The sequence below is a fragment of the Schistocerca americana genome, chromosome 3 (assembly GCF_021461395.2).
Source record: "Schistocerca americana isolate TAMUIC-IGC-003095 chromosome 3, iqSchAmer2.1, whole genome shotgun sequence".
NCBI classification, from domain to species: domain Eukaryota; kingdom Metazoa; phylum Arthropoda; class Insecta; order Orthoptera; family Acrididae; genus Schistocerca; species Schistocerca americana.
Genome location: NC_060121.1, coordinates 196990071 through 197011061, shown reverse-complemented (window position 1 = coordinate 197011061; position 20991 = coordinate 196990071).

Below are 20991 nucleotides of genomic sequence, written 5' to 3'. Positions count from 1 at the left end.
GCAGTCGTTGGACTGTGAGATCAAAGGGAGCCGCTGCCGCAAGGCTATCGGGTGACTGGGCTGCGGCGCTCGTGGCGTCCTCTGGGAGGCTGAATACCGAACTAACTAGCATGCTGATTGAGTGGCGGCAGAAGCGGCCACTCAGTGCTTACGCATAGGAGTGCGTGGTATACTGACAGTGCGTGGAGGAAGGTGCTTGTGTTCTCAAACGTCGGCGCATACAACACCTTGTATGTATTTACCGCTACAATATGTTTATGGTGGAAATTTAATTACTTGATTTGCAAAATGTATATGTGATTTTTAGAAGTTGAAGACTTCGTACATGCTTTATTACGAAGAAGAATCATCGTAAGGTTGTCTTCAGGGTTTTAAGCGAGCTATTTGTCACCTCAAAATTTTCAAACAATTAAACTGATATTGTAGTGCAAATGGACTATTTCCCAGAAGAAAAAAAAACAAGCGCTTTATTCTTCTTCTTCAGAATTTCTCTATATATGACAGCAAAGGACTGGGAAGAGCAGTTGAGCGGAATGGACAATGTCTTGAAAGGAGGGTAATGAATGTAGTCGAATTAATCGGGTATTGCTGAAAGAATTAGATTAGGAAATGAGACACTTACAGTAGTGAGGGAGTTTTCTTATTAGGGGAGCAAAATAACTGATGATGGTCGAAGTAGAGAGGATATATAATGTAGATTGACAATGGCAAGGAAAGCGTTTCTGAAGAAGAGAAATTTGTTAACATCGAGTATTGATTTAAGTGTCAGGAAGTCGTTTCCGAAAGTGTTTGTATGGAGTGAAACATGGACGATAAATAGTTAAGACAAAAAAAGAATAGAAGCTTTCGCAATGTGGTGCTACAGATGAATGCTCAAGATTAGAGGGGTAGATCACATAAATAATGAGGAGGTACTGAATAGAATTAAGGAGAAGGGGAGTTTGTCGTACAACTTGACTAGAAGAAGGGATCGGTTGGTAGGACATGTTCTGAGGCATCAAGGGATCACCAATTTAGCACTGGAGGGCAGGGTGGAGGGTAAAAATCGTAGAGGGAGACCAAAAGATGAATACACTAAGCAGATTCAGATGGATGTAGGCTGCAGTAGGTACTGGGAGATGTAGAAGCTTGCACAGGATAGAGTAGCATGGAGAGCTGCATCAAACCAGTCTCAGGACTGAAGACCACAACAACAACAGCAACATAGTGCAAAGATTCTCTTGTGATATGCGGTTATGACCAAGCCATTTAAAAAGCGTTTTTCAATGTGCAGGTGACTTTGTAGTTTTGTTTCACTATCGCTTTGAGCACCGTCTGATATGGGAGATTTCATCTACTTTTCTCGTGATATCCAGTTCTGCTGTGTGGCCATTTCATCGATTTTTTCGTGGACTGCAGATATTTCAAGAAAACGCGAACAGCTCCAACACATGCAATGGTCTCTATGAATTTCGAAATGCATTTTCGACCCAGCTGACAAAATGCCATTATTAGCTGTAAATTATTCTACAGACGCTAGTCCATTATCACTTCCTTCCATTTCTCGTGCAGGAGGCTAAGGACACAGCCTTCAGCTGAATACTTATGGGTAGCCCAGCTATTAACGTCCTCTGTGACCAACACCATCATAACTGAAACGCTTAAATCCTTCCCCTGCAGCAGTCCAGTACAGTGTGAGTTGTTTTTACCGTCAATTCGGTACTGGGGGAGATCGTAATTCTGTATTCCTTTTAGTTCCCAGGGTGGAAAAGCCCAATCGTAGCACCCTTTTGTGATGGTATTTTCAACAACATAACTTGGTTCAAACTTTAAGATCAGCATTTGCACACAAGAAATGGTTCAAATAGCACTGAGCACTATGAGACTTAACTTCTGAGGTCATCAGTCCCCTAGAACGTAGAACTACTTAAACATAACTAACCTAAGGACATCACACACATCCATGCCCGAGGCAGGATTCGAACCTGCGACCGTAGCGGTAGCGCGGTTGCAGACTGTAGCGCATAGTACCGCTCGGCCACCACGGCCGGCTGCACACAAAGGATCGCAAAAAGTGGGTGTGGGTGGCAGTAGGAAGTGGGGACTGGGAGGCAACGGAGTGTTGTGACAGCAGGATAACACCACCAAAAACAGATAAAGACACTATCTTAGATCAGTCCTCCCCAGGAGCTCAGGACAGTTTGAAGTAACTTACATTCTTCCTCTCTAGCAGCTCAGCGCAGACTGTTCCTGTTTCCCACCTGCCGGCCGAAGTGGCCGTGCGGTTAAAGGCGCTGCAGTCTGGAGCCGCAAGACCGCTACGGTCGCAGGTTCGAATCCTGCCTCGGGCATGGATGTTTGTGATGTCCTTAGGTTAGTTAGGTTTAACTAGTTCTAAGTTCTAGGGGACTAATGACCTCAGCAGTTGAGTCCCATAGTACTCAGAGCCTGTTTCCCACCAGTTGAGTGCACGGTGAGGAAGTACGGCATGGGAAGGGGAGTGGGGGAGGGGAAAGAGTGAGCATGGTGACAATCAATGCGACATTGCCACAGCTACCCCCTCAGTGAGGGGGTGAGCAATCAGTCACCTTTTTGAATAAGTTCAGCAACAATTCCCTAGTTTCAGCTCTGGTACATATGTCAGCAACCACTTGCTGTTCCTTGCTGAAACAGCATTTTGGGAGCTTGTCGTACTGCATTTGGAGACGGCCAGCTTCCCCTAGCTTTACCTTTGGGAGTTGTTAGAACTCTCTTTTGTTAAGGCAGATTGATGTCAAGGGAGCGCTACAACGAAAGAAGTACCTACATCCGAACGACTGGCAGAAAAATAACGAAGGGTGCAAGAAGTGCAACGATGATGTGTAGGCAGCCTCACAGGGAAGAGACCGACGACGCCACAAAAAGAATATTCAGTGAGGGTCCCAATCTCGCACCAACACCTGCTGCAGATTTCATCTGCTGTGTAGAGAGAGAGTTACTGCTACGCTTTCAACGACGAGGCGGAAGAGATACATCGGGAATCGTGTCATGCGGTCACTAGAGCCGTTCCACGAAAGGCAAACGTCACGATATCAGAGAGAAGTATCATTAAAAAACTTGGGATTGATGATAGATACTCGTTCTACCTGCGGGTGAAGCAAACGTAAAAGGTGTACAGCTTTGCTTCCGCCATTCTTTCCACAACATTTGAGGCTTTAATGAAACAAATTGGTTACACGTGTATCATTCAAAGTATTTTCCATCGCTGGATTCTCCCATATTTCGGGCAGTGTATGAATCCCGCGTCGAAAAAATTGTTCATCTTTCGAAGCGATCCACGAATCGATCCAATTTGTGACCTCTTCATGAAATCGCAAGTGTTGGTCAGCCAGGCCATGCGCTAGTGATCTAAACAGGTGATAATCAGAGGGAGCAATATCAGGAGAATACGGCGGGGGGGTAGGACTACCCATTTTAACGATTTCAAGTACGTTTTGATCTCTTTTCCAGCGTGGGGTAGAGCGTTATCGTGCTGCAAAATCACTTTACCTTCCCTCTCGCTGTACTGCAGCCGTTTGTCTTTTAATGCTCCACTCAAATGCATTAACTGCGTTCCATAATGAGAATCTGTGATTGTTTCACATGGTTTTAACATCTCATAGTACACGACGCCGAGCTGGTCCCACCAAATGCAGAGAATGATCTTGGAGCCGTGAATATTTGGTTTGGCTGTCGACGTGGAAGCATGGCAGGGATATCCCCATGATTTTTTGCGTTTAAGCTTATCGTAATGAACCCATTTTCGTCCCCGGTCACAATGCGATGCAGAAATCCCATCCGCTTTTGCCTCTGAAGCAACTGTTCACAAACACACAAACGCCGTTCAACGTCTCTTGGTTTCCGCTCACACGAGACCCTAGCTCGTTGTTTCTGAATCATTCCCATGGCCTTCAGACGTTTGGAATGGGTTGCTGTGTCACTCCCACTAATCGTGCTAATTCTTATCGAGTGTGACGCTAGTCGTCAGTCAGCAGTATCTCCAATTCTGCATCTTCGAGAACGTTCTCTCTTCCACCACTATGCCGGTCTACGACGTTAAAATCACCAATCTTCAAGAGTTGAAACCACTCAAGACACGTTCTTTTACTAATAGCGTCCTTACCGTACGTACTTGAGAGTATTCGATGAGAATCAGCCCCTGTTCCTTCATATTGAAACAAAACAGTAACACCTCCCGCAAATGACGCGAATTAGTCTCCTAAACTAACATGTTAAATCAAGAACAACCTTATGGTACAAACACAAACCGACTAATATTTGAATGAGGTTATGTTGACCGAGGCCCAAGGTAACTGCCTGACATCTGCAATGTGTTTCTTTCAACCGCTACTTACCGTTCCCACCACCTATCGGTGGAAGCAAAGCTGTGCATCTTGTACTTCTTCCGCTCTCAATGTACAACCGTGGAATGTATACGGAAAAGCCAAAGAGACTGGTACACCTGCCTAATATCGTGTAGGGCGCCCGCGAGCACGCAGACGTGTCGCAAGACTACGTGGCATGAACTCGACTAATGTCTGAAGTAGTGCTGGAGGGAACTGAACCCTGCAGGGCTGCCCATAACACCATATAAGCACGAGGGGGGGGGGGAGGGGGGGGAGAGAGATCTCTTCCTAACAGCACGTTACAAGGCATCCCAGATGTGCTCAGTAATCTTCATGTCTGCTTTGTGTCTTGCAGTCATCAGGGGTACATGAGTGGGCCTTCGACATGATATGGCCAGCGGAAGCGTTTAAGCTTAGAAGAGCGTTCCTGGAGCCACTCAGTAGCAGTTCTGGATATTTTGGGTGTCGCATTGTCCCTTTGTAGTTGACCAAGTCCGTCGGAATGCACAATGGACTTCAATGGAGGCAGGTGATCGGAAAGGATGCTTACATACGTGTCACCTGCCAGAGATGTATCTAGACGCATGAGTGGTCCCATATCACTGAAGCTGCACACGCCCAACATCAGTACATCAGCTGAACAGTCCCCTGCTGGCATGCAGGGTCCACTGATTCATGAGGTTGTCTCCACACCCGTAGACATCTCTTCTCTCGATACAATTTGAAACGAGACTCGTCCGACGAGGCAACATGTTTCCAGTCATCAATAGTCCATTTTCGGTGTTGACGGGCCCAGACGCGCGTAAAGCTTTGTGTCTTGTAGTCATCAAGGGTACATGAGTGAGCCTTCGGCTACGAAAGCCCATATCGATGATGTATTGTTGAATGGTTCGCACGCTGCCATTTGTTGATGGCCCAGGACTGAAATCTGCACTAATTTGCGGAAGGGTTGCACTTCTGTCACGTTGAACCATTCTACTTAGTCGTCGTTGGTTCCGTTCTTGTTGGGTCATTTTCTGGCCGCAGCGATGTTGTAGATTTGATTTGTTACCGGATTCCTGATATTCACGGTGCATACGTGAAATGATGGTACCGTAAATTCGCCACTTCATCACTACCTTGGAGATGCTGTGTCCCATCGCTCGTGCGTCGACTGTAACACCACGTTCAAGCTCACTTAAATCTTGATAACCTGCCATTGTAGCAGCAGCAGCCGATCTAACAACTACGCCAAACGCTTGTTGTCTTATATAGGGGTTGCCGGCCGCAGCGGCGTATTATGCCTGTTTGCATATCTCTGAATTTCAATACGCATGGCTATACTAGTTTCTTTGGCGCTTCAGTGTATAACTTATTTAAGGATTCGCCATATAGGAAACTAGAAGGAATCTCGACCAACAGAGTGAAAGGGAAGTGCACTGAGCGTCTGCAACTGTCCTGCTGAAGTAAGTGATGTAGAAGTTCCGACGCAGGTTGCAACGTTGTCAAGCTTTAACGGCTTAACAGCAACTCACAAACAAATATTACTCTACGGCGTATTGTAAGCAAGGTACAGCGCCCACGTACCAACTGACCGAACATCTATCAACAGTCACATCGGTCAATGTCATTACCGTGTCAAGAAAACTCTACGTTTCATTCACCACTTGGAAGAAGTTTGTCTTCGGGACCAGAACAGTATGGTGAGCTTTGCTGTGGTCTCCTCCCTCGTCACCAGAGTCCTGCTTTCTGATTTCATGAAGACAATCGCTGAGAAATTCAATCTGGTAATTGCCAGTCTCTGTGAATTCCTCTTCAAGCCAGTATTCCGCCTCTTAGTGACTAACATTATGAAAGAACGGATGGTGTAGTCATGGGGTGCACTGTCACCGATTGTAACAGACTTATTTATGTACGATTTCGAAGAGAAATCTTGGGAAATTGGCACCAAATCCCGTATGCTTCTTCAGCTAGGTTGATGACCCCAAAGAGGCAGTAGAGGCATCTACGGGAAGAAGTCACAGGTGTAGCAAATAGAAAATGACGCGGAGGGCAAGACTGTGGCGTACCTCCTGAACACCAGCAAAGTGTCGTACAAAATCTGAAGAATCATTGCTCGATGTATTATTACATGCGTTTTCCTTGCATCTTCGAAAACGTGTGCACTATTTTAAGTACGGTGGAAGGTGACTTCGGGCTGGCTGAAGTTGGTGTCTACAGTGATCGATGCAACTGCTCTGTGACATCTATAGTACAGACAGTCCTCACAATCAAAGAAATGTGGAAGGAGCACAGCACACGTTACGAACTTAAGTAACCAACGAAATATGCCGTTGCAGGACATTGCTGGAACATAGGGGACTCAATGAAATATGAAAACACAGAAGTATTGAGACGCAGGTCGTCGTGGGAAACTGTGCCCCAAGGGAGGCTGTTAAAATAAGAGTAGTCGACGACCTGATCCAGGGAGACATTGGTTTCACTTTCAGTAAATCGTACGATCCAGCGGTCACAAAACTGAAGCCGCAATATCGATCGAGGCAGACTTTCGCATACGACAGGGCAGCAGAATTACTGAGCGTATCGAGTTCATGCTCAGTATTCGGTGATGACGGCCCCTCTTAATAGGGAAAGTGGTGCAGAGTAATAAGAATACAAAGGAAGCGCCATGTAGCGAAGATGCTCGTTCTGCAGATACCAATAGTAGATAACACCAAAGTACACTGTCTGAATGTCGTGCTACATACACGATGGCCCGCAGCTGAACACCTAATGTCAGTAAAAACAATACGGGGTGCAGAAAAACTGCTGAACGCGACCACAGGCATGCAGTCCCTCAACCCAATTCAAGACAAAAACGTGTGTAGCAAAACCTAGTTCCACTAGTAGGATTAGCAGAAATGCAATTTGGAAAAGACGAGACTCTGGCAGCGCTGTAACTGCATGCACTATGGCCAAGAACGGGAAACATGAACTTTGCACTGTGCTGGAGGTTTAGTTCTGCTCCGGCAGTCATAGCGGTCGGTCACACGAGGTCTGTTAATGCGCGCTGCAGCCAGTCTTTACTAGTCGTATGCAATCGGTACCGTCTCGCAAAGCGTCTACTACAGAGCCGCAGTACGCGGGAAATGACAAATATTATCCCAAGAGCGTGATAAGATATAAACAACATTGGATCCTTTCCCGCAGAAGAGTTCGGTGAAACTGGAATTCGACAATGACAACGAGCGACCAATGCGTCTCGAAAACCAGAGAGGGCTAACTACCTATATGAAACCAAGAATAGATGAAGTGGGCATTGTGCAACCGAATACCAACTACACTTGTGTCCTGAACTAAAGCAAAAGGCGGAAAGTTTGCAAGGTTTCGTATATTTGGCGATGAGACAGTGTAAACATATGATAGTAAAGTAGAAATAATGTAAAGAATACCGAAAGTAAACAGGTAGATAAAAAGTACTTCCTTTTTATTTTCAACTTAAAGAATTTGCGCACATATTCCGACAAGTGGTTATTGTGCTCAGTATGCGGCGTGACCACCTCTGGCAGCAATACAGGCCTGAGAAAGACGCGGCATTCTGTGAATAATCTTATCAGTCCAATGTTGAGGCAATATCGCCCATTCTTGCTACTAAGCTGCACAGAAATCTTGGAGAGTGGATAGTGGCTGCTGACGTGATTCAACAAGTCTCCCTACGGCATCGCTGACATGCTCTGTGAGATTCAAATCGGGAGAGCAAGCACGCCACGGCAGGTACGCTATGTCTTCCATTTCTCAGGAAACATCAACCATCTGTGCACTAGGAGATCGAGCATTATCGTCCATTAGTACAAAGTCTGGGCCAATAGCCGGACGGTGTGGCCGAGCGGTTCTAGGCGCTTCAGTCTGCACCCGCGCGACCGCTACGGTCGCAGGTTCGAATCCTGCTTAGGGCATGGGTGTGTGTGATGTGCTTAGGTTAGTTAGGTTTAAGTAATTGTAAGTTGAATCAGCATTGGCGGCCGAAGACTTCCGGCATAAGAAATCAGCCTCATTCTGCCAACGGCCTTGTCAAAGACGGCGGAGGAGCGGATAGAGGTTCAGGGCACTCCCTTGTCCTAGGGGTGGGAAATTGCCCCTAAAGGCGGAAGAATCAGCAATGATAAACGACATACGGATGCAGAAGGCAATGGAAACCACTGCATTAAAGATACGTAACGTGTATCCATAGGACATGTGGCCTGTAATTGAAGAAGTGTCATGATGATCTCTCCATTGGCAAAAGATTCCGGAATAGTCCCCCATTCGGATCTCCGGGAGGGGACTGCCAAGGGGGAGGTCACCATGAGAAAAAGATTGAATAATCAACGAAAGGATAACGTTCTACGAGTCGGGGAGTGGAATGTCAGAGGCTTGAACGTGGTAGGGAAACTAGAAAATCTGAAAAGGGGAATGCAAAGGCTCAATCTAGATATAGTAGGGGTCAGTGAAGTGAAGTGGAAGGAAGACAAGGATTTCTGGTCAGATGAGTATCGGGTAATATCAACAGCAGCAGAAAATGGTATAACTGGTGTAGGATTCGTTATGAATAGGAAGGTAGGGCAGAGGGTGTGTTACTGTGAACAGTTCAGTGACCGGGTTGTTCTCATCAGAGCCGACAGCAGACCAACACCGACAACGATAGTTCAGGTATACATGCCGACGTCGCAAGCTGAAGATGAACAGATAGAGAAAGGGTATGAGGATATTGAAAGGGTAATGCAGCATGTAAAGGGGGACGAAAATCTAATAGTCATGGGCGACTGGAATGCAGTTGTAGGGGAAGGAGTAGATGAAAAGGTTACAGGAGAATATGGGCTTGGGACAAGGAATAAAAGAGGAGAAAGACTAATTGAGTTCTGTAACAAGTTTCAGCTAGTAATAGCGATTACCCTGTTCAAGAATCACAAGAGGAGGAGGTATACTTGGAGAAGTCCGGGAGATACGGGAAGATTTCAATTAGATTACATCATGGTCAGACAGAGATTGCGAATCAGATACTGGACTGTAAGGCGTACCCAGGAGCAGATATAGACTCAGATCACAATATAGTAGTGATGAAGAGTAGGCTGAAGTTCAAGACATTAGTCAGGAAGAATCAATACGCAAAGAAGTGGGTTATGGAAGTACTAAGGAATGACGAGATACGTTTGAAGTTCTCTAACGCTATAGATACAGCAATAAGGAATAGCGCAGTAGGCAGTACAGTTGAAGAGGAATGGACATCTCTAAAAAGGGCCATCACAGAAGTTGGGAAGGAAAACATAGGTACAAAGAAGGTAGCTGCGAAGAAACCATGGGAAACAGAAGAAATACTTCAGTTGCTTGATGAATGAAAGCCTCTATGAGGATGAAGATTTGTCTGATGTGACAGAAGAAGAAACAAGATTCGATTTATAAGAGATAGGGGATCCAGTATTAGAATCGGAATTTAAAAGAGCTTTGGAGGGCTTACGGTCAAATAAGGCAGAAGGGATAGATAATATTCCATCAGAATATCTGAACTCATTGGGAGAAGTGGCAACAAAACGGCTATTCACGTTGGTGTGTAGAATATATGAGTCTGGCGACATACCATCTGACTTTCGGAAAAGCATCATCATCACAATTCCGAAGATGGGAAGAGCTGACAAGTGCGAGAATTGTCGCACAATCAGCTTAACAGCTCATGCATCGAAGCTGCTTACAAGAATAATATACAGAAGAATGGAAAAGAAAATTGAGAATGCGCTAGGTGAAGATCAGTTTGGCTTTAGGAAAAGTAAAGGGACGAGAGAGGCAATTCTGACGTTACGGCTAATAATGGAAGCAAGGCTAAAGAAAAATCAAGACACTTTCACAGGATTTGTCGACCTGGAAAAAGCGTTCGACAATATAAAACTGTGCTAGCTGTTCGAGAGTCTGAAAAAAGTAGGGGTAAGCTATAGGGAGAGACGAGTCATATACAATATGTACAACTACCAAGAGGGAATAATAAGAGTGGACAATCAAGAACGAAGTGCTCGTACTAAGAAGGGTGTAAGACAAGGCTGTAGCCTTTCGCCCCTACTCTTCAATCTGTACATCGAGGAAGCAATGATGAAAATAAAAGAAAGGTTCAGGAGTGGAACTAAAATACAAGGTGAAAAGATATCAATGATACGATTCGCTGATGACATTGCTATCCTGAGTGAAAGTGAAGAAGAATTAAATGATCTGCCGAACGGAATGAACAGTCTAATGGGTACACAGTATGATTTGAGAGAAAACCGGAGAAAGACGAAGGTAACGAGAAGTAGTAGAAATGAGAACAGCGAGAAACTTAACATCAGGATTGATGGTCACGAAGTCAGTGAAGCTAAGGAATTCTGCTACCTAGGCAGTAAAGTAACCAATGACGGACGGAGTACGGAGGACATCAAAAGCAGACTCGCTATGGCAAAGAAGGCATTTCTGGCCAAGAGAAGTCTACTAATATCAAATACCGGCCTTAATTTGACGAAGAAATTTCTGAGGATGGACGTCTGGAGTACAGCATTGTATGGTAGTGAAACATGGACTGTGGGAAAACCGGAACAGAAGAGAATCGAAGCATTTGAGATGTGGTGCTATGGACGAATGTTGAAAATTAGGTGGACTGATAAGGTAAGGAATGAGGAGGTTCTTTGCAGAATCGGAGAGGAAAGGAATATGTGGAAAGCACTGATAAGGAGAAGGGACAGGATGATAGGACATCTGCTAAGACATGAGGAAATGACTTCCATGGTATTAGAGGGAGCTGTAGAGGGCAAAAACTGTAGAGGAAGACAAAGATTGGAATACGTCAAGCAAATAATTGAGGACGTAGGTTGCAATTGCTACTCTGAGATGAAGAGGTTAGCACAGGAAAGGAATTCGTGGCGGGCTGCATCAAACCAGTCAGTAGACTGATGACCAAAGAAAAAAAGTTGTAAGTTCTAGGGGACTGATGACCTCAGATGTTAAGTCCCATAGTTCTCAGAACCATTTGAACCATTTTCTGGGCCAACAGCACCGCACAACAACGGTACATGAGGCCCCAAGATTTTGCCACGACATCTGACAACAGTTAAACCATGCCTATTCACTGGTCAACATAATCCTTGCCCACACCATTAGGGATCCACCACGATATGCATAATGTTTCTGTACCGAAATCATGTTCCAGGTTCCCTCCAGATACGAATCTGTCGAGAATCACTCCGCAGACCAAATAGGGATTCATCTCTGAAAATTCCAGTGGCCCGCTGTTCGACCGTCCATGTGGCATGTTAACTGCACTCTAGATATTCTTCTGTGAAGAAGGGTCAGAGGCACACATGCGGCAGGTCTCCGACAATAAAGGACACAGTACACCGTCTGCTTCGATACAACACATGCAATGTGTGATGCAAGGTCAGATGCCAGTTGGCCCATATTACTAAGGCCGTACCGTCGTGCCCGAATGCCAAATAACGGTCCTCTCTTTCAGACGTCAAACGTGGTGGCTCGTGCCCTGATCTTCCGGATACAGATTCGGTCTCTAAAGTCCTGAAACCAGCAGGACGATGCACATTAAACCATAGAGCTACATCGTTTTGCGACTGTTCTGCTTCCATTCTTTCTATGGTCCTTCACCACAGACAGTCTGGTAGGCGACTTCTCTGTGCCATACTGCACTGTCTGTGACACTGTACACGGCGATTGTGGATACGGGACTATTCGGCAAACTACTCCGTTTCATAGATGCACTGGCGTTATCGTTGCCATGGTTGTCCTGAAATGCCATCTTCTTCTAGAACACTACCGCACAGACACTGCATGGGGGCTTAATTAAATACACTCCTGGAAATTGAAATAAGAACACCGTGAATTCATTGTCCCAGGAAGGGGAAACTTTATTGACACATTCCTGGGGTCAGATACATCACATGATCACACTGACAGAACCACAGGCACATAGACACAGGCAACAGAGCATGCACAATGTCGGCACTAGTACAGTGTATATCCACCTTTCGCAGCAATGCAGGCAGCTATTCTCCGATGGAGACGATCGTAGAGATGCTGGATGTAGTCCTGTGGAACGGCTTGCCATGCCATTTCCACCTGGCGCCTCAGCTGGACCAGCGTTCGTGCTGGACGTGTAGACCGCGTGAGACGACGCTTCATCCAGTCCCAAACATACTCAATGGGGGACAGATCCAGAGATCTTGCTGGCCAGGGTAGTTGACTCACACCTTCTAGAGCACGTTGGGTGGCACGGGATACATGCGGACGTGCATTGTCCTGTTGGAACAGCAAGTTCCCTTGCCGGTCTAGGAATGGTAGAACGATGGGTTCGATGACGGTTTGGATGTACCGTGCACTATTCAGTGTCCCCTCGACGATCACCAGTGGTGTACGGCCAGTGTAGGAGATCGCTCCCCACACCATGATGCCGGGTGTTGGCCCTGTGTGCCTCGGTCGTATGCAGTCCTGATTGTGGCGCTCACCTGCACGGCGCCAAACACGCATACAACGATCATTGGCACCAAGGCAGAAGCGACTCTCATCGCTGAAGACGACACGTCTCCATTCGTCCCTCCATTCACGCCTGTCGCGACACCACTGGAGGCCGTCTGCACGATGTTGGGGCGTGAGTGGAAGACGGCCTAACGGTGTGCGGGACCGTAGCCCAGCTTCATGGAGACGGTTGCGAATGGTCCTCGCCGATACCCCAGGATCAACAGTGTCCCTAATTTGCTGGGAAGTGGCGGTGCGGTCCCCTACGGCACTGTGTAGGATCCTACGGTCTTGGCGTGCATCCGTGCGTCGCTGCGGTCCGGTCCCAGGTCGACGGGCACGTGCACCTTCCGCTGACCACTGGCGACAACATCGATGTACTGTGGAGACCTCACGCCCCACGTGTTGAGCAATTCGGCGGTACGTCCACCCGGCCTCCCGCATGCCCACTATACGCCCTCGCTCAAAGCCCGTCAACTGCACATACGGTTCACGTCCACGCTGTCGCGGCATGCTACCAGTGTTAAAGACTGCGATGGAGCTCCGTATGCCACGGCAAACTGGCTGACACTGACGGCGGCGGTGCACAAATGCTGGGCAGGTAGCGCCATTCGACGGCCAACACCGCGGTTCCTGGTGTGTCCGCTGTGCCGTGCGTGTGATCATTGCTTGTACAGCCCTCTCGCAGTGTCCGGAGCAAGTATGGTGGGTCTGACACACCGGTGTCAATGTGTTCTTTTTTCCATTTCCAGGAGTGTATGATTGAAAATATATTTTTTTTTTTTTAGTAGCTGTATGTCCGATTACGCTGTTTCGTAATCGGTTGGCCGTGACTAGTATTATTACGCTATCTGAGTGCAAAGAACAACAACAAGAATGAAATGAAAATTTTCGTTAACACAATTAATTAATTAAGTCCCCAGCAACTATAAAACCTACAAAACCAAAGCACAAATGTAATTGTTCTGTGTGTGGGAGTGTGACTCAACGCACACATCTGGCACGATTCTTCTTCAGCAAGACAAGAAATTTCAAATACCATTTATACTGACGTGATAAAAGAAAATTACAAATACTATAATTGCGTAAGGAAAGCAGAATTAAGCTCTAATACAAGAACACACGCCAAATGCTTTGTTGACTGAACCTGTAATGACGCATTATTTAGGACACTAAAATAAAAACAAACTGAGTTAATTACCTCATTTATATTGATGAAAATCATTCTAATCCTTACATTATATCTCAACCAGAACTCTCCAATATCACATCTCAGCAAGCACTGCCTAATAGCACATCTCAACAAACACTCTCTGCTACAACATCTCAGCACTGACTACTACGAGCTCTCTCCAAGCACTGACTTCTACGAGTTCTTAACAGGCACTCACTAGTACGAGCTCTCGACAAGCACTGACTGCTACGAGTTTTTAACAGGCACTGACTCTACGAGCTCTCCCCAAGCACTGACTTCTACGAGCTCTCTCCTGGCACTGAGCACTACCTGCTCTCGACAAGCACTGACTTCTACGAGTTCTTAACAGGCACTGTCTTCTACGAGTTCTTAACAGGCACTGACTACTACGAGCTCTCTCCAAGCACTGACTGCTACGAGTTCTTAACAGGCACTGACTACTACGAGCTCTCTCCAAGCACTGACTACTACGAGCTCTCAACCAGCACTGTGTAGGCGGCTTAATAATACTCTCTGGCGCAATCTCTGGCGCAGTGGCTCAGTGTAGCCACCTTTCATATGCCCCTCCTCCACAGGCCAGAGTTTGATGGTATTTTTTGCCAGCATTGGTGGTGAAAATACCACCAAATTCGTCCACAAAAATACAGACAAAAATAAAAGATAATATTAATACCTAAATATCACATAATTAGTTAAAATTTTGGCTTTGCACTGACCTTTCAATAACCTAATATATAAAATACAGTAGGCAATTCAAATTCTTTTCATACATGTGGCTTTACATAATAGTTTGCACAATACACAAAAAATCAGCTTATACAAATGTTCACATAAAATACTTTTAATTATTAAAAAAAACAAATAGTTGATAATTCCAGCCCAGCAATGGTCAACAGGTGCAGACACCAACAAGTGACATCGTTTCAGCCGAAGCAGTACATCAGTTGCACCCAGAAATGTTGAGCAGGTGCAGACACCGACAAGTGACATCATTTCAGTAGAAGCAGTCTATCAGTTGCACCCAGCAATGTTGAGCAGATGCAGACACCGACAAGTGACATCATTTCAGTAGAAGCAGTCCATCAGTTGCACCCAGCAATGTTGAGCAGGTGCAGACACCAACGAGTGACATCATTTCAGTAGATGCAGTCCATCAGTTGCACCCAGCAATGTTGAGCAGGTGCAGACACCAACAAGTGACATCATTTCAGTAGAACCAGTTCCATCTGTGGCACCCAGTAATGTTGAGCAGGTGCAGACACCAACAAGTGACATCATTTCAGTAGAAGCCGTCCATCAGTTGCACCCAGCAATGTTGAGCAGGTGCAGACACCAACAAGTGACATCATTTCAGTAGAAGCAGTCCATCAGTTGCACCCAGCAATGTTGAGCAGGTGCAGACACCAACAAGTGACATCATTTCAGTAGAAGCAGTCCATCAGTTGCATCCAGCAATGTTGAGCAGGTGCAGACACCAGCAAGTGTCATCATTTCAGTAGAAGCAGTCCATCAGTTGCACCCAGCAATGTTGAGCAGGTGCAGACACCAACAAGTGACATCATTACAGTAGAAGCAGTCCATCAGTTGCACCCAGCAATGTTGCGCAGGTGCAGACACCAACAAGTGACATCATTTCAGTAGAAGCAGTCCATCAGTTGCACCCAGCAATGTTGAGCAGGTGCAGACACCGACAAGTGACATCATTTCAGTAGAAGCACTCCATCAGTTGCACCCAGCAATGTTGAGCAGGTGCAGACACCAACAAGTGACATCATTTCAGTAGAAGCAGTCCATCAGTTGCACCCAGCAATGTTGAGCAGGTGCAGACACCAACAAGTGACTTCATTTCAGTAGAAGCAGTTCCATTAGTGGCACCCAGCAATGTTGAGCAGGTGCAGACACCGACAAGTGACATCATTTCAGTAGAAGCAGTTCCATCTGTGGCACCCAGTAATGTTGAGCAGGTGCAGACACCAACAAGTGACATCATTTCAGTAGAAGCAGTCCATCAGTGGCACCCAGCAATGTTGAGTAGGTGCAGACAGCAACAAGTGACTTCATTTCAGTAGAAGCAGTCCATCAGTGGCACCCAGCAATGTTGAGGAGGTGCAGACACCAACAAGTGACATCATTTCAGTAGAAGCAGTTCCATCTGTGGCACCCAGTAATGTTGAGCAGGTGCAGACACCAACAAGTGACATCATTTCAGTAGAAGCAGTCCATCAGTTGCACCCAGCAATGTTGAGCAGGTGTAGACACCAACAAGTGACATCATTTCCATAGAAGTAGCTTCATCTGTGCACCCAGTAATGTTGAGCAGGAGCAGACACCAACAAGTGACTTCATTTCCATACAAGTAGTCCATCAGTTGCACCTAGCAATGATGAGCAGGTCCAGAGAGCGGTCCATGATATTCACTATCACTAATCACACTGTTCATCAGCAGAAATTAAACATTTCTAAGTGTCACCAATCATGTAAAAAAAGTACAAGTAACAGTCCATAATGTTCACTATCACTGATCACACAGTTCATCAGCAGAAATTAAACATTTCTAAGTGTCACACATCATGTTGAAAAGTGCACGTAACAGTTCACAATATTTATCATCACTAATCAGACAGTTCAGGCATGAACAATAGTTTGAATGCACATACAAATGCTTTTACTCTAAAGATACAAATCATAACAAACCACAAATGATGTCAGATAATTTTCATATTAACTATTACAAATACTCAAATATCAGTAAACCTATAATATTTATGGGTGTCAGCGCAAGCCACAAGAAACAAGTAAAATAATATTTAGGAGATAGGTGGGTAGGATTAGGAAAGGAAAACACACAAAACACACTCACTCATCTTTCATCCACATTAAGTACTACTGTGTAATTGAATAGTGTTAACTGTGTAAATGCAATTCTGTCAAAATCTGATGTTCATCATGTGTATCAAGTAGTAGTGGCAGCAATGTATAACAGTCAATAATACTTAAGTCAACGTCATAGTCATCATGTCAAGACCAATGTTTGCCAAGCCAGATCAAATGTACTGTTGTTGAACAACTGTCAGTGAGCCAAGATATGCAAATACTTCCTCTCTTCAAAAAATATATATACTGCTTAGTGATTTAACAAAGTGTGTGTATAGACTATCTTCCTTCTACTTTAGTGTTCTAGTCTGCTATCTTCATCCTCCTTGTTCCATAAGACCAACAAAAAAAAAAATTCACCTCACTTATTTCACCTCTTATCCACCAAAACTCCAATAATCATCAGCATCACATAATCTCAATACTTCAATAACACCTCTTCAATACGTCGATACATATAAACCTTATTATCAATATCATTTACCTTAGCTCTTGTCCACAAAAACTCCAATAATCATCAACTTCACACAATCTCAATAATACCTCAATAATACCTCTTCAATACATCGATACATATAAACCTTATTGCCAATATATGCTCCTCACTTACTTTACCTCTTATCCACCAAAACTCCAATAATCATCAACTTCACACAATCTCAATAATACCTCAATAATACCGCTTCAATGCGTCGATACATACAAACCTTATTACCAATCTCATTTCACTTCCATAACAACTCTTTCCTCTAGTCAGTCTCCTCGAACAAGTACAGATAAAATCTTAATGCAAACTTCAGTTCATCATCTCATACTATCTGAAGACACATTGCCAACACACAACCTCTGTGTAATCCATCTGAGTCAAATCTTCTACTCATTATGAATTATAAACAAAAGAAATTCATACATGACCTCTAGCAGACTTAGTTCGAATAACTCTCAGTAATTAAGTACGATTACGGAGTGTGAATGATCATAATATTTCACAGTGTGTACACCACTTCAAGAATTATGGCAGAAGCAAACATGTGGAGTATTTCTTGTATCAAGTGTCACTTCCTATTTCAATTGCTCACGAAAAATGCAGTGTAATAACTGTTAATGGTCTAAACCTAGTCATGGTATGTCATGTCGTTAGCCTCCTTCCTATTAGCATAAATTTATACAGCTTCCATAAAACCTCCAGCTCATGTGACTTCTATGAAGTTCTTTGTACCAATGTCGTTCGTCGAATTATAGCAGTTCATTTTCTTATCTTAAAAATATAAGGCACTTAGCGTAAGCAAAACAAGCAATAGCGAGTAAATATACCAGTAGAGAACAGAATGTCAACAAGTGGATGCAGCACAATTCTTACAACGAGGCTTTGCCAAGCAAACAATCTATAATTAATACAATAGTGTGACCTAAACTCTCTGTTTGTACACAGTATATCAGCATTTCTATACACCAAATTAAAGAGTAGTTATGACAACAACAGATATGTATAAATATGCAATCCATACGCATAGCAGCAAACATATGTTATCTAACATAATAAACAGGTCATTAGCATCATATCAGCATAAGCAAATAAATGTTCATATGTCATCTTAATAAGTAGACATGAAGGCGCAAGCAGATAAATCACAAAGTGTAACTTACGTACCTAAACACATCAGCACAATTAATCAGGTTACAATAATAATTTAAATAAATAAGCACAGCAGGCACATAATTAAAAAGTATGACATCAGTGAAAAAGCAGTGCAGCTAAGCGATGCATAATATACACAAGTTACAACCCAGTTCATTAATAATCATTGTCAAAATCAGTTAACGTACGCAAGCACGTCGCTTCACAAGTAATTTCATAGAACATGAAATTAGCACAAAGTATGAATCACGTAATCGCGAGCAGCAAATTACGTCTAAAGTACTTACCTAAGTGAAAATATGTTACCTGAAAAATAAACTCAATTAATAGTTACCTTTTTAGTTTATTAGTTTCTTCTTCGGAATTACATTCTTCCTGAAAATTTCTCGATAGCAAGACGTCTTAACGTCGGACACGCCCAGAATTTACCTGAAGTTCTTAAATATTTTATAGAACCGTATCCTGAAAAATACTGAATGTTAATAACAGAATTCATCAAGTCACTATAGCTTTATAATGAATTTAATCGGAGAAATTAAACTGTGTATTTGTTTACGGCTGTCAGCGCATTCGCACTGAGCGCTCGATCAGCTGTAGGCGCGTGACGTAGGAAGAATTGTTTGCGGTAAACGACTGCTTTGTGCGGCGCGCAGACTTGACTGTTGCTTTGAGTATGTGCCGCCGCCAAAACACAGCGCGGTATCCTTGTACTCTTCGCATGTTTACATCTAGCTGTTAGTTTCTCAAAAGTATGTCATTCCACAAAAAAATTTACGTTGGATATATGATGTATTCCTTTAGAGCGTCGAGATTTAAGAGTTTCTACTTCAACAGTGTTATCATGTATAATTTTGCGAATTCTATATGGACCGTTATAAAGCAGAAAAAATTTGCGACACAAGCCTTTTCCTTTGTGAGACAAACGATGAGACTTAATTAACACCTTTTGACCAACTGACAAGATTTTTGAACGACCAGGACGCTTAGCTGATTTCTCTCTTCTAGCAGCCGCAGATGCAATATTTTGCAGAGCCATGTTCACAACTTCAGAATGCCGCAGTTTCCGTGAAGGTGGGAAAGGAACGATTTCAGATATGCGATTTGTCGGTGCTTTGTTTTTTAATATCAGTAAAGGCGGTAGAGAAGTTGAATCATTAGGTAGTCCATTCAGAATGTTTTGAAAAATATGAAGATACTGATCCCAAGTTCTGTGATTCTGATGACAATAAAGACGACACAATTTATTGATTTCCTTCATCCATCTCTCTGAAGCGTTAGATTGAGGGTGAAAAAGTGAAATGAAGATTGGTTTAATTTTACGACGCTGTAGAGTACGAAGCCAAATTTTAGAACGAAACTGTGATCCATTATCCGATATAACCTTATCAACATGACCCACTTCTTTAAGAAAATTTTTGATGAAAGCATTAGATACTGAACGAGCTGTTGCTTTGCGTAAAGGTGTAAAACACACATATTTTGACGTCAACTCCACTGCTACGAAAATGTACGCAAAACCATTAGTAGATCGAACCACTGGACCGAACAAATCGACTGCAGCCATCTCCTTTAATTTCGCTGGAATGATAGGAAACAACGGTGCTCTGTGAGAAACTGTTGGCGGCTTAGCCTTTTGACATAATTTGCATTTGGCCAGAACAGATCGAATACGTTTTTCCATATTACTGAAGTAGCAATTTTCTCGTAATTTATGAAAGCATTTTCTGGGACAAAAGTGTGCATAACTGAAATGCGTATACCAAATCAGCTTATTAACCCACTCATCAGGAATACAAACTAACCAAACAGAGTAGTCGACCGATTTTCGTTTAAAAGGAATGTCATTGCGAACTGAATAGCATCTAGTTTCTCTGGATCAGGAAGAATACCTTCTGTAGCAATAATGTGACCGAGAAATTTCACCTGAGAACGACCAAATTCAGATTTTTCTAAGTTCACTGTAATGCCAACTTTTGCAAAGATACGTAACAATGAATCCAAAATTTTGTTGTGCTCACTCCAAGAATGTTTAGCAATAAGAAAGTCGTCAACATACGAAGTAATATTGTCACGAAGATAAACAGGTAAAATTTCATTTAGACGACGAATGAATGCTGCAGAAAATATAGTAAGTCCAAACGGTAAATTCCAAAGTCACTTTTGGGTAAAACAGTCATATCCGGATATTGTTTACTTACTCTCTAGATAAATTGATAGTCGAAGAGTTGTTTTGACAGATGCAAAGAATAGTAAAAGAGTAGGCAGCGGTACAGAAAACTAAAAGAGAAATAGCACCACTACAGCTCGGGGCCCTATGCTCGCTACGGCACATATTCACTTAGAGTAGTGAATCCCCTGAGGACTTTCATAGCCGCACATAATTTCCAGTTTGTGACTTTGTGGCCAGTTTGGTGGGAGTGCGTACATAAATTGATCTAACCATGTACATGGATGTATGTCAT